General features: G+C 45.7%; 1 protein-coding gene across 4 annotated transcripts in view; it reads left to right on the forward strand.

Moving 5' to 3' along the window:
- Positions 1–15,660, forward strand: part of VPS26C (VPS26 endosomal protein sorting factor C) — a 641,087-nt gene that overhangs the window by 122,808 nt on the left and 502,619 nt on the right. The gene's annotated exons all lie outside the window — the stretch shown is intronic.

Raw genomic sequence — 15,660 nt, forward strand, 5'->3', positions numbered from 1 at the left:
ATGGAATTGGGGCAGCATGGCCTGTAACAATGGTGTTTCAGATGTGGGTTTATCATCTAGCCATTTGGTCACAAAACTAAGCTGTGCTGCTATGTAATATTTTTCTAGGTTTGGAAGTTGAATACCGCCTTGGCTATATAGTAGGGTTAGCAATTGCAACGCTATTCTATGCCTGCCTTTCCCCCATAGGAACTCTCGCAGTATGGTCTCAAGCAGTTGGAAGAAGGGCTTGTGTATATAGTAGTGTACATTTTGAAACCCATAAAGGAAACGTGGGAGAACGATCATTTTAGTTATCGAAGCCCTGCCCATCATCGAGAGGGAGAGTTTCGCCCAGAACGCCATTGATTTGCGCAGGGCGGGGAGTGCTGCCTTTGTGTTTCGTTCGTGCATTAGCTTTGGGTATGCATAATGTGCATGACGTATTTTGCCACTGGATCCCAACTTCAGGGAGTGCTTCTAAACTCTCTGTTTTCAGGGCCGCTAGGGCGAACATACAAGACTTTGACCTGCTAAAACTTATCCCAGAGACCTTGGAATAATTGTCCAGCACTTCTAACATGGTTGGTACGTTGAGGTGTGGGTCCCTGATGTATATGAGAACGTCATCCGCGTAGAGCGAGATGATGTGATCCACGTCTCCCAGTCTAATGCCTGCATCGAAGAATTGCTTTCTAAAGTAGACGGCTATGGGTTCTTGTCCCAGTATGTAAAGCATTGGGGATAGTGGACAACCCTGTCTAGTCCCCCTGCATATATCCCAGGCCTCCGACACATACTTCCCAGATTTCAAGCTTGCCTTAGGTTTAGCATGCAAGATGTTAATCCACCTGATAAACCCGGGACCAAAGCCAAACTCCCTAAGCACTACCACAAGCCATTCCCAGTAAATGGAGTCAAACGCTTTGACTGCGTCTAGGGACAGCAGCGCGTATGAGTCCTTGTCTTTATCGGTTTGCGCTATAATGTGCTACAGCCTGCGTAGGTTTATGGACGTATTTCGGCCCGGCACAAAGCCGCACTGATCTGGGTGAACTATGTCTCCTATTATTCTAGACAGCCGCTTCGCTAAGATCGTAGTCAGGATTTTAACGTCATAATTTAACATTGCAATCGGGCGATATGAGTCGCATTGATCTGCCGGTTTATTGGGCTTGAGGATCGGAATCACAAGCGTCTCCCTCATACTTTCGGGTAGTATCCCTTCTTCGTATGCCTCCTGGTATACTGCGTGTAATAGGGGGGTCAGGGAGGACTCATACGTTTTAAAAAACTCAGTGGGCAACCCGTCTGTTCCCGGTGCCTTGCCTGTGGCCAGGGATCTGATTGCATCAGTAATGTCTTCGGGCGTGATTTCTGCTTCTAGGGAGTCGGCTTGCTCAGGGGACAGCCTGGGGAGCCCTATATCTTCTAGTGTTTCTATCAACCGTTCATGGGGGACCTGCTCCTCATGTGAATACAGGTGGGTGTAAAAGCGAGTGAAAGTGTCATTTATGCCCTGCTGCGTTCAGTGTGTTTCCATCCTCATCTTGTAGTGAGGTAGTGAGGTGGTGGGGTGTTTGGGGTGCTCTTTACGGCAGAGCCAGGCGAGTAGTCTGCCCGGTCTGTCGGCCTCAACATGTGCTCTATTTGTTCTGGCAGTATAGTCGAACTTTTCCAGCCTGTTCCACGCAGTTATGTTCTGCTCTCTAAGTTTCACAAGCTCCTCTTCCCTCTGTTGGGTGTCTATGGGGGTAGTCTCAAGTCGCTCAATCTGCCGTTCCACTAGGTCTAGTTCTTTCCTGAGCAGCTTCTTGATACCTCCCGCCTTTGCAATTACTTCTCCCCTGGTTACCACCTTTAGAGCCTCCCACACTGTGCTATTGTAAGCTACACTACCGGTGTTAACCTCCTAGGTATGCATCAATAGAATTGCGTAATTCTTCTCGGAAGGCTGGGTCCCTGAGGGCGTATGTGGGCATTTTCCACATGGGAATGAGGGGTCTGGGCCCTCTATGGTTCCATGTTATCAGAAGCGGGGAGTGATCAGAGATAGTCCTCCCCAAGTATTGTGCTCCCTCCACCCGGGGTAAGTGTTCCCTGTCTATGAATATATAATCTAGTCTTGTGTGTAACTTATGTGGGGATGAGTAGAATGAGTATTCACGTGCTTCAGGATGTTTTTCCCGCCACACATCCGTCATTTCCAGCCTCCCCAACATGGCGGATAGTGCTGTCGTAGCGGTCGATGGGCCTCCTAGCTGTGGTGTGGATCTGTCCAGCCGTGGGTCATGTACACATTTAAAATCCCCCCCCCCCCAAATAAAGAGATCGTTCCTGTACTGTGCAACTCTAGGGTACAGTGAGTTCAGGTAGGACGGTACGTTATTGTTGGGGAGATAGGAGTTCATGATGCATACTGCTTCTTGTTCAATGAATCCCCAAATTACGACGAACCTACCTTCCGGGTCTATCTCAGTTTTGTCCACCTGGAATGGGAGCTGTGGGTGAATCCAGGTGTAGACCCCTCTTGCGTATTTAGAATAAGTGGTACCAAACCCCTGTCCACCCCAATGTGTTTGTAGCTTGGCCACCGAGTCCGCCGTGCAGTGGGTCTCCTGTAGTAATGCTATCATTACCCCGTTTCTGTGCAGGTAGGTTTTAATCCTGTTCCTTCGGAGATAAGTCCTTAGGCCCCTTACATTCCATGTCATTATTTTTATGGTGGTCGCAGCCATAGGGGTTTAGTAACGGATCTGTTGCCCCCCCCTTTCCCCGCCTCATGCCGCCCCCGGGTCTGGACCTGTTAACCAGGGATCGGTGTGTGTTGGGGTTGGGGCACGAGCCTCAATGTTTCCTCCCTCCTTTTCCCTCCTCCCTCTCAGTGTCAATTGGAGACCTATTAACAATCCTCACTCTAGTGAATAAGGGTAACAAACCTTTCAACTCAAAACTGCCCCCAGCAGTTGCCTCAAACTTGCAGCGCTCGGGGGCACCCGGTCCTTCCAGGCCTTTCTGGACTTCCCGGTGCGGGTGGTGTGTCGGCAGTCGGCCTCCACGTGTTGCAGGGTGGGTGCGTCAGCTTCGTTGTAATTTGCATGGGTCGGTGCGCTCCTGCCCGTCATGGTGTACGTAGAGTTGTAGATCTCAAGCGGTCCGGTATTCATTCGGCAGTTGTGCGGACCTTCATTTTCCTGTCGTTTGGTGCTTTCAATGGCCTGTGACTTCATGCGTAGTGCTTTTCTTATCATCAGCAAGGTTGTTGTCCTCAAGCCACACATTTGCCGCTGCCGGAGTCTCAAGAAAGATAGCTTTCCCCTTGTATAGTACCTTAAGGTGGGACAGGTACAGTAGCATGTACTTGAGGTTTAGCTTGCGCAACCTAGCTTTCACCGGTACAAATGAGTTCCGTGCTCGCTGCACCGCGGGGGTATAGTCTGGGTAAATGACTATTTTGGCGCCATTTTTCTCGATCTCCCCTCCTTCTCTTAAGAATCTCAGTATAGTCTCTCTGTCGCGAAAGTTCAAGACTTTTGCAATAATAGGGCGCGGTCGGGAGCCCGGAGGGGGCCTCTTCTGAAGTGATCTGTGGGCCCGTTCTATTGAGAAGCCCTGGGTCAGTTTGCCGGCCCCGATTTCTTGCAATAGCATCGTTTCTATGAATTCGGTCGGGTCTGGGCCCTCAGTGTCTTCCGGTACCCCCAGGATTCGGATGTTGCCGCGGCGGGCACGTCCTTCAGCGTCCTCTGATCGCGCCTCTAGCTGCGCTATTTGCAACTCAAGGTCTTGGACCTTAGATTTAAATTCTGTGGTGTCGTTAACATTGTCTTGGAGCGTTGCCTCCGTTGTGGTCACCCTTTCTGTAAGGTTACGGGCGTCCTGTCTCATCAGTTGCATGTCCTACTTGATTTCATCGATCCTGATTTCGATGGACGTTCGTAGCGCTGCTATGGCTTGTAGCACTTGCGTATTTGTCCGATCGTCCTCCTTAGCCGTCGGGTCGTCTGCTGCCTCTGTCCCCTGTTGTTGTTTCGCCCTGACCGTGGTGAAGGAGTCCATGGTCGCGGTTTTTAATTTGATTTTGGGGGGCGACATCGCCTGCCTTTGGGCGTGCTCCGCGGCCTTTTCCCGTTCAGCGGGAACCGGGAACGTGTATGTAGGGTCGATTGCGAGGGCAGTCGTTGCAGATGGGGAGTCGTCAGCCCACGGATGTTCCGGAGGGAACCGCCCGTCGCCTTCTCTCTTCTTCGTGTCTCTTCGTGTCCTCCCGCCAGCCAGCGCCTCTCCTGCATGCGGTCTCGCGCGCTGAGGGTCCCCCCCTTCGTCTCCTCCCGGCACTCGGTCTCGGAGATAGAGACCCGGGTCACTGCCGGCCGGCCGCGGGGGTCCCCCCCCCCCCCAGGGTGTCGCCTGATCACTGGGTTGGACGCTGTGGGCCCTCCTCTCTCGCCTCCGGAGGCTATCCGCCCTCCAACGGTGCGTCTCAGATGGGACCGGCGGGCGCCGCCATTTTGTTGGGCCGGGGCCTCCTCTCTGTTCGCTTCGGATAACTGTTATCGCGGTCCGATTTTCTTGCGGAAACTTCGTTGAGAGTAGGGAAACGGTTCTTCTTCCCGTAGCTACTTCAGGCGTGCTTGTTCAGCTTAAGCAGGCCCAACGATTCGGTCCGTTGTAGGATCTTGGGCAGGAGCGCGAGGAGAACACGTCCGCACTCCATGCGCGCTGGCCACGCCCCCAATCATACTCATCTTAACATTTTCACTAAAACCCACATTAGCAGTTATCGCATAGATAGACTCAAAGGAATATCCTCACCACTAGTAATCACTTGCTGTAGATCATTAAAAATCTTTAGAAAAAATGTCACTATGGCTAGTATACGTGAGACTTGTGACGTTGTCATTAGTCTGTTCCAAAAGTCCATAGAAACAACTGCCGAGGGCGAATGCACAAAGGACCCAAGAAATTATGTCCGCTCAGGAGTAAAGGGCGCGACTGTTTCTGCTGTTCGGCTGGGACCCTGTCATTCACTCATTGCAGCATTTTGATTCCCTGAACTCACTATCTTATCAGGAGGAAGCCGCTCCGACTCGCGTGAGTCTGCCAGCAGGGGCTGGCAGCAGTTGAAGCGAGCGGCTCATCGTTGAGATCCCCACGTGACATCGGTCACGTGACTACTTGGGACACACCTCCAGGAAGCCCTCCTGCATAAAAGCAGAACAGCGCAACCCTTGCGGCGTGAAGCCCGCTCAGGAGTAAAGGGCGCGACTGTTTCTGCTGTTCGGCTGGGACCCTGTCATTCACTCATTGCAGCATTTTGATTCCCTGAACTCACTATCTTATCAGGAGGAAGCCGCTCCGACTCGCGTGAGTCTGCCAGCAGGGGCTGGCAGCAGTTGAAGCGAGCGGCTCATCGTTGAGATCCCCACGTGACATCGGTCACGTGACTACTTGGGACACACCTCCAGGAAGCCCTCCTGCATAAAAGCAGAACAGCGCGACCCTTGCGGCGTGAAGCCCGCTCAGGAGTAAAGGGCGCGACTGTTTCTGCTGTTTCCGGCTGGTCCCGGCGGTTCGTGGGTAAGTGTTGAGAAATTACGACTCAAATATTTTCCAGTGTTTCAGCTGCATAAAATCATACAAGGAGTGTGGTCTGGCAAACCGACTCGGAAATCATCCACCCATAAATTAAAATCAGCACAACCAAATAAAAGAAAAACCGTAAACACCACAAACTAACATGAAGAAGGTAGAGATGGCGACCCAGAGTGTCAAAGACAGTTGCCCGCTCCCAGGAGAACCCCTATTTAACATCATCGACGAACCAGGTCGTATATTACGAAGTGGCCTCATAACAATAAAAAACCTGCCTGAAATGACCTGCACACCCCCGACAGCAATACTGTCACCCCCAATACCCCCTCTTCGATCCCCACACAGATGCCACCTACCTATTTGCGACGATGCAGGCTCATCGGACACGCCAGGTACTGACGATCCCTCTGGGGTCCGAGAAGGGAGCACATCTGGTTGCAGCACCGCCTTGCGGGCGGTAGCCGGTGGAGGGGAAGGAAAAGGGTGTTCGGATCCAAAACCAGGGGAGACGTCGGGTAGTGAAAGAAGTCCTACACAAAATATAAAATCCGCACAGTTCCCGGCCTCGCGACCATCTGTGAACCAAGAAGAGGCACAACGAGGCAAGACGGAGGAGGAAAAAGAGGAAACATCGGTCGGACCCGGCAGAGTTCCACAGACAACGAACTCTGCATTCACCATCGTAAAGATCCATAAGACAGAGACTGGCGAAAAATACAGCCGGACCCCGGTCGACCCGAAACTTAATACTTTCAACACAGCTAAACCACCACAACAGACTTTCCTCACAGAAAAAAGTCTAAAAAACTTACCAGACCATTCCTCTTTCAAGAACCAAAAAGGGAGCAATACGTATCCCCCTATCCTTGAAATGTTGACTCAAACAGAGATACACCCAGTAACAGCCAGGGCAGATCTATCAAGCCCTGAACTGAATATAACCAACTGGAGAGAAAACTGTTCAATGAACGGAACTATATCCTACTTGACAGATCAAGATGGTCAAGAAACTGACGACACTAACATCTTGAGAGAACACAACTGGGTCAAACTTCAAACATACCCAGCCATAGACCCAAGTAACAAAATCCCGTCCCAAAAGGATTTGAACCTCTCACGTGTCGACCAGAACGACAACACGGGCAAAGAAAATATTCAGGAATTAAAAACCAAAGAGCTTGAAAACAATAGAAATTAAAAAAAAACAGAAGTCAGTATTCCTGACGCTACTTTTTCATCAACTCCAATTTCCAAATCCGTGCTGAAAGCACATAAAAAAAAACAAGGTAAAATGACGCCCCAGACAAACAACCCGATCGGAAGATTCTTTGAGAAGTTAGGGAAAACTACGAATCGGTTTGAACTTTCTGATATGGAAATACTAGAGGGAATCCCTCCATCCCCTCAAAGAATTCCACTCAAACAAATACCAGCAACGCATTCCCTGGCAACAGGAACCCCGACACCTCAATTACGATGGCACTTCGGCCAAATTGAGACCCCTCAAGATAAACCAGAAAAATCAAAATTAGACACTGAAACTTGGACATGTGCAAAGAAAACGACTCAAAACAAGGAACAAGAAAGTATTTTGGAACCCAAAGTGTCATCTGACGAAAATGAGAACAACCAGAAATCGAGATATAACCTAAATAATCAAAGTATGAATAACAAAAAAACAGTCACATTGACAGAAGAATTTTCAAAGGAAAAAACTATACTAAGTGAAAAACCTGCAACTGAAGAAATTAGAAAACCAAATCAAGAAGCGCTAACAACGGAGGCAAAAAAAAACCATGAGAATATACAGAAACCAACTACCATTCGTGAAAGAAGTGAAGAAGAAATACAGCTGACAGAAGCCATACTAAACTATAAAAACATGGTTCGGCGCAGAGAATCGAATCCAGATTTGAAACCTACTTGCCAGCAAAGAAAAGAAGATTCCTTGGTGGAGGCTCTACGCCCACTCTATTCGACCCCAAACAAAACCAAACCGGGACAAGAAAACACAAAAATAAAAGAAAAAAACTCACCTGGAAAAAAGCCAGACCTACAACTAGTAATGTCTGCAGTAACAGTTGGTCTAACACCATTCGGTAAACTATATGAGACCATCAACGATACGTTAAAGGACCACACCTCTATATTAGCATCTGTAAACTCAAAGCTGACCCATTTAGAAGGATACATTCTGGCTCTCGAAGCGTGGAAGGCTAGCACAAGAAACCAAGGAACACAAACGGATAAAACAGATCAAGGAAAGAATGGCGTGTTTCAATTCAAGAAAAAATCCGTGAATAACAGCACTCAAACTATACTGATGAAAATAAGTGAGATCCCTAACGGAAAAGAGCTACCAGAAGCACTAGAAAAGCATGCTGAGAGATCAGCACAAAAGTGCAACAAAGATAAACCCAAGATAGACACACGAGAACAAACTAGTATTAAAAAACATACGAACCCGAGAGATCAGCTGAATGTAACGGAGCAACTAACAAAAAGTGAAATGAAAGCCGATCATTCAAAAACTCCACAAGAACTGGAAAACGCCAACATACAACAGGCCAAGAGGAAAGTGGAAAAAACAACCAAAACAAACAAACTAATGACAAAATGGATAACAATCACAGACAAAAAATTATCCATGAAAGAAAACAGCAACACTCAGATAAATCAAAAAGATCTAAATCAGGTGCCAGATGAGAGCACGATCGACATATCTAACATCAGCACTTACTCAATCGAAACTTCTGAGTCTGAAATACCTCCCTCCATGACAAAAAAGAGGAAGGTATCATTTGCGGAAAATGAAATACCAGCAGAAAACCGAAGGGAAAACCAATATAAAAAACAAAAGAGAAATGCTGAACAAAAAAGAGAAAAACTAGAGGATTCAGAACATAAAAAAGATCGGATCTCCCCAGAAAGAAAAACGCTGTTCCGTCTATCAAAAAGAAAGCTCAACAAACATGAGTACAGACAAAGATCTAACGAGGAAGCTTACCCAAAGTCCAGCAAAAGATCGTTCGAAAATGAGAGACAAGAAGAAAAAGAAAAGAGAGGCGATAGACGATATCAACAAACTTACTTGACCCCCATAGGACAGAAGGACAAGGCAAGCGAGATAAGAACACGAAGAAGCCAAGCTACCGAGACGGGCGACAATAGAAGAAGAGATAAATCTTCAGATAAGAGAAACAGGTCTAATCAAAGACCCTTAGACCAGTCTTTTCAGCAAAACCGAACTAGAAATTCGGCGATATTTACTCGCAAAAGTAACTTGACACGAACATTAAAACTTGAAAAAAGATCCACCTCAGAAGAGAAAACCATCCTGAATAGAAGAACAATGCTGAAGCTCCTGGACAAATTCACAAATGGAGACCAAATCAAAAGCATAGACATAAACATAGTAGAATTTGCGCATAAGGGACGGACAGACAGCATTTATCTACACATCACGTCCCAAACTGTAAAAAAACTCTTGCTTCAGATGACAAAAGAATTTTTGAATCGGGGCTACCTCTTGCGAGAAACGACAGCAGAAGAGAGAGGACAAAAGATCCAAAAAACGAACGAAAGAAAACAAAAGGACAGCTATGAAGATAAAACAAGTAAAACCAATGACTGGACAAAGAATACTTTGAACAGAAAAGATAATCAGAAAGAAAAAAGAAAATATCCCGCAAGCCCGAGGAATTATGAACATACGAAAAAAGTAGAGAGAGAAACAACTAGCAAATTTAAGGGCTCAAGCTCAGCAGAAATTACAAAAGAAACAAGAAAAGAAATCTCAAGAGAAGATCATCATATTAAAAGATACCGCAAAGACGATGACGAGGATACAGAAAAAACCAAATCCAGGAAAATATATGGCCCAATCAGGCCGCAGGAGGGTACAGGAACAGAAAAAACCGCTATGAGAGAAACATCCTCTACCCAGAACCGACTAGATCTAGCGAAAAAAAAGTTCAAAAATATGGACATGGCTCCCTCAGGCATTAACACGTTATACTGGAAAATAGCAGTCAAAGAGCTTCTCTTCGGGTAAAGAAAGGGATCAAACAAAGATGGCAAATGCTCTGTACAACAAAGAGCAAACAATCACTATCGGATCATGGAACACTAGAGGCCACATCCATCTGACAGAACCCGGGGAGATAAACTTAGGCGGATTCGACCTACTAAGCCTACAAGAAACCTGGCTGCAGTTGCCACCCAGCATGGATGGTTACGAGATCCAACTGTCTCCGGCCCAGAAAGGTGAAAAAGGTTGCCCAACTTCGGGCCTTTTAACAGCCGTCCGTACGGGCGGATCACTCCGAATAGTCCATAACCTGGTATCAGACACACTAATCCAAGCGATTGTCCTAGAATGGGCAAAAGAAGAAATCACAACGAGAAAAAAGAACAAAGATCTTATCCTGCTGCTGAACATCTATTGGAACCCGGCCAAAACTAATATAATCACTTTTTTAAAAGAGATAGAAAAAATATTAACCTTGGCTACAACAACACTCAATGTGGACCACATTTTAATATGTGGAGACCTAAACTCGACCTGCCCAATGGTAGAAGATGTGAAAACTTTAGGAAATAAAATAAACACTTGCTCAAAATCAACAGCAAGAGGCCTTGCATGGGCAGAACTGATGGAATCCAGAGATCTGTACAATCTAAATTCCCTGGAGATAACTAGACCGAGAATTCCAACCTGGAAGGGAGAAGGAAACGCAAGTACCATCGACTACATATTTGTATCCAGGGATCTATACCAACTAATCAAAAGCTTTGAGATAGTAGAATCCACCCGGAGTGACCATAACCTACTCAAAGCGACATGGTATGCCAACAAACCCCCGCAACTTAGCATGTCAACCAAGATGGCCATAAATACCCAAGGAAACCGACTACGAATCACAAAAGAGGGAATAGCCTCGATTACAGAGTCTGACAAACAAAAAGAGCTAGGGGAAAACAATAACACATTGAAAAATCTGGACTACCGCCCGTTGCTCATACCTTACCTTCAAACTAGGTACGCAAGGAAACCAGAAAAAAACCATCTGCATAAATACAACGACGAAATCCGCTCAAAGAAATCTGAGCTACGTAAGTCATTAAGGAAAGCCAAAAAACACCCCACACCGTTAAACTTAGATCTCGCGAATAAACAAAAAAGAAAGTATAAACGGTGGCTTCAAACATTCAGAAGAATCTTGTACCGAGAAGACGCAGAGACTATGCTTAGAGCAGTCTGCAAAAGAAATTCGAACGATTTTTGGACTCTACTATCAGGTCCAACAAAAACAAGCACCAACAACGTCCCAGAAGACAGATGGCTAAAACACTTCACAAAACTACTTGCAGAAACTGAGACATCGGAAAAAAGACCACCAAAACCTGCAAAAACTAAATGGGTGGCATGCACGGAGGAAGAGATTCGAAAGAAAATCACTAAACTAAATAACTCCCGTGCACCAGGTCCGGACGGAATTACAAACTTACATCTCAAACAAGAGATGGAAACCTGGGCCCCGTTAATTACAGAAATCTTTAAAAGATGTAGGACAACACAATCTATTCCGGCTACATGGCGAACAGCTAATATTCTTCCAATTTACAAAAAGGGGCTGAAGGATGATCCAGGAAACTACAGACCTATCGCACTATTGGACGTGCTGGGCAAACTCTTCGGATCCCTGATGCTAGAGAAACTCCAAGACTGGCAGAAAATGGCACACACAGCAGATCCCCTACAAACAGGCTTTGAAAAAAATCTAGGTACCGCGGTCAACATTATGATGATTAGTATTTTGAAGGCCAGAGTCTCCGAGGGCTATCCAACAATCTTCATAGCATCGATCGACCTGGTACAAGCCTTCGACCGTGTAAACAGGAGAAAACTATGGTGCAAATTGGAAAAACAAAGGTGCCCTACTTCACTCCTCAACCCTATCAAAGCACTGTACAGTAACACCTCAATCAGAGTTCGCCTGAACGAAGCTGGCCTACTATCAGAAAGTATACCAACAGCAAGAGGAGTCAAACAAGGATGCCCTCTAGCTCCGGCCCTTTATAAGGCGTACATGGCTGACATAATGGATGCAGAAATCGACAAACGCTCCTTCCCTCCAAAAATAGGAGAATCGAAAGTGACAAGACTGCTCTATGCGGACGATATCCTTCTGCTGGATCAAACACCAATCGGTCTGCAACGCCAACTAGACAGTCTTGTAAGCTATCTAAAGAAGAACGACTTGGATCTGAATACTGCCAAAACTAAAATCATGATCCTAGAAAAATCATCCAGGCCAACTAAAAGACAACAATGGTTTGCCAACTCGGAGAAGCTGGAGACAGTGAAAACCTTTACATACTTAGGAGTGAAAATATCTCGCAGCCAAATAGAACTATCGATGCAAGAACACCTTATCTTAAAGATGAAAACATTGGCTGCACAAGCAACACTCCTGGAAAGGAAATTTGGAAAATTTACCATCCTCCCAGTACTGAAATTTTTCAAAGCAAAAGTCACTCCAGCACTAACTTATGGGGCCGAAGCAATGCCTTATCTTCCTTCTACACTGTGGAAAAAATTGGAAGGCGCGTTTTGGCGCAAAGTCTTGCGACTACCCAATTCAACCCCAACAGCAGTAATCCGAAGAGAACTATGTTTTCAATCACTGGAATCAGTAGTAATCAGAAACGGACTCCTGTTCCTGGGAAAAATTTTAAGAACTCCACGACCTATTATTCTGAATATCATCTACCAAGAAATGACGAACCAAAAAAACAACATGCTGACTAAATGGTACAAAAACTTATTACAGCACTCAGAGAAAATCGGATGTTCGGAATGGGAGATAGAACGTACCCCAGAAAAAATCAAGAAAAAATTAAAAATCTATGATTGGATCGAGACCTTGGAAAAAGCAGAGGAGCACACATCACAGAGTCACCGCACAATCAACACACAAAGGATAGACGAGACAAGGACTTATCTAAAACAATTTCCAGACAAACCTCTGCGTATAATCTTTTTGAGAGCACGTCTGAATATTCTAAAAACGAAAGAAATCTTATACCTCAGAAATCAGGTTCGAGACACAAACTGTCGGTACTGTGACACCCTAGAAATCGAAACAGTGCAACACCTACTTCTTTACTGCCCAGGTACAAATAGTCTCAGAACGACCTACCTACGACCACACAAAATGAAACATCTCACCACCAGTGATGAAGACTGGTGGAACATGCTAATGAGTGGAGAATCCACAACATTGACAGTAGCAACAGCTAAATTTTTCGAAGGTCTAAAACTGGAAGAAAAACTAAGTCGAGAGTAAACAAAGAAAAACAAAAAAAAAGAAAAACATGGATTTTAAAGAAAGAAATATAGAAACAGGGAGAATTTTAATTTCAGTAACCAAGGATCCGCAATATAATTGGCGGAAAAACAACAGCCAACAGAAAGTTTTTGCAAAAATTGTAAAACAATTAAACGCAAAAAAAAAAAAAAAAAAAAATTATGTTCGATCAGAAGCAGTCACAGGACTTTTCATGACCACATGTTTCAAAGTCCTGACATCCTCATCCTCTATTTTGCACATTCGACATTTCCACAATTCCTTTGGGATATCCAAACTCTGAACAATCCTTTCCAATGTGGGTAGGCAATTTAATCTAAATTTGAAGTACCACCTGCAGAACTTCTGTGCAGGGAACTTTCCCAAGTAGAGTCTAATGTCCTTTGTCGGAGTATAATAAAGCACGTTATTGCAATAAATCTTATGTCAAGGTCTTCCAGGTCTTTAATCACGTCCCATTGTTTGATTTTACTTTTCATGACTACTTGTGAGTCTATACTCAAAATATTGACCCTTTTATAAAATTGGTACAGCGCTTGTTATAATGCCGAAGAAAGACATTGGCTCCACCATCCATCATTTCTCTTAAATGTGCCCCCAAACTTGGTCTTTCCATGTTGGCCACCTTATATGCAAACAGGCATTGCTTCAGATATTGAGCACACCACGACTGAAGACCTAATTCAAGGCATATTACACTCATTGGCGTGGATCTAGGCAGGCCCAAAACCTCTCAAGACCCTTCCCTCCAGGATATCTAAGTTATTCCTACTGGTGAAATGTATCCATTCCGTTACGTATAACACCAGAACGGTCACCTTAAGGCGATAGAATTCTGTTAGGGGGATCTAAGAAAATGCACACATCCTACCTTCTATGACCTTCATTAAGATTATGCATGATCGCTGGTAGGTCTTACTTAAGTCCACCGATCTACTCTTGTCATGTAGACTCTTAAAATCACCTTTCAATAAAAGGTCTTTTAGCTCTTTGAGAACCCCGGCTGTCATATATGCGTAGTAAATATTGAAAACCAGGTTTCGTGCCAGTAAAGGGCTATCGCTGCTTCTTATGACATCCTCTGTGTCAGTCATCGTGCAATACACTGCTGAGGGCGGGCAGTTCCCATTGCCCCCAGACATAACCCTCGCCCCATTACCGGTCGGATGAATCTCGAGATCACTCTGTACATGACTCGCTTCCAACTCATCCTTATCCGGGGAGTCAAAACATTCTTAGGGACTCACAGGCCGATATCTCGTCTTCCAAATGGATGCATATCTCTTTAAACAATGCACTGGCTCATCTTTCTGTGTCCTGTAGCCCCGGGCCAGATATTTAATCTACATAATCCGTGGCCAACCATATCATTGATGCATCAGCAATGTGAGGACCCACTAAAAGTTCTCTGCGGTGCCGATGGAAATAATACTGTAATCTTCCCCAAAATCCTACCTTTTTGGGCTAAAAGATTGTTTTCCATAAGTTTATCTAGGGGCGTCTGCTCCGTGCTTCTTAAATTGTAGCGTTTTAATTTCCTCTGTATCACATTTCCTACACTTGACATTTGGCGACTCACCCGCTGATTTGCACAAGCCTCTCTTGACCCTAAACAGACGCTAGCTCACTCTGCCAAATACCACCTTAGCACAGTATTTAAATCACAAATACTGCTAGCTCCATAGGTGGCAATACCTTATCGTGAAAGCCACTTTCAAGATACTGAGCCTTTGACCATGCCCCTCCAACCCCACACCGTTTTCTCCCGCTGACTAAATCCGTTCCTCTGGCAGGGTGCGGAATTCACTCACTGCTCGATTCGGGCAGCGACTATGGCTGCAACTACGGCTGTGGGTGAACAGCTCGGTTCAGAGCCAAATAAAATGATGCCAATCGGAAAGAGCTAAGGACTTTGAACGCAGCAGGGACAGAATAGGAGATAAATACCAGGTACTGTTGTATGCCTGGGAAAATTGAGCATAACAGTTCCTCCAAACTCCTTAGGCGACCGCTCGCCTTCTGTGGGACAGCCAGCAGCAGATGATACAACCCACAGAATACTCAGCGCACTCTTATTATATTGGACTATGGGCAGTTGGGGAAACAAGTGCGAAATGAGTACTCTGGAGATACGCTGCTGTAAACGGATGGAAGCAAGCCTAAGCAAGCAAGCGAGTAAACCAGCAAATTAGCGCCTAATGCGAACTCTCCAGCGACCAGCTGATACACCACTGATAAACGCTGCTGCCCCGTTCACCTGAGTTCTTCACGGCGTTTGAGTGCCATATGGACAATGCTCAACGCAATGTTTCTCCACCCCTGAGAGCTTTTACACACTGTTGTACTGCGTTGTTCCGTGCTATTGTGCACCAGGCACACCTGCTCACCACTTGCTGCCAGCCGCCACTCAACACAGTTGTGGCAGCTCCAATGCTAGCCTCGTGCAGTGGTCCGCTGGGTTGGACTCGATTAGAGTAAAGCATCTCGTGGCATCAAGCCGCACTGTAGAAAGTCAGTAACAAATGGACCAACTTAACTATCTTACCAACTGAAAACGTTTGATAGATTACTTATCTTGTGGCAAAAATGAGTAAAACTTTTCTGGCCTGGACTCTTACCACAGATAATGCATTTTTACCTATTCTGGTCTACTCCACCTTTTACCCTTAGTAACGCTACTTCGTATTGGCCCAGTAGGGGATGTGGCCAATCG

The sequence above is a fragment of the Ambystoma mexicanum genome, chromosome 7p (genome assembly GCF_040938575.1).
Source record: "Ambystoma mexicanum isolate Mex_15411 chromosome 7p, UKY_AmexF1_1, whole genome shotgun sequence".
Classification (NCBI taxonomy): domain Eukaryota; kingdom Metazoa; phylum Chordata; class Amphibia; order Caudata; family Ambystomatidae; genus Ambystoma; species Ambystoma mexicanum.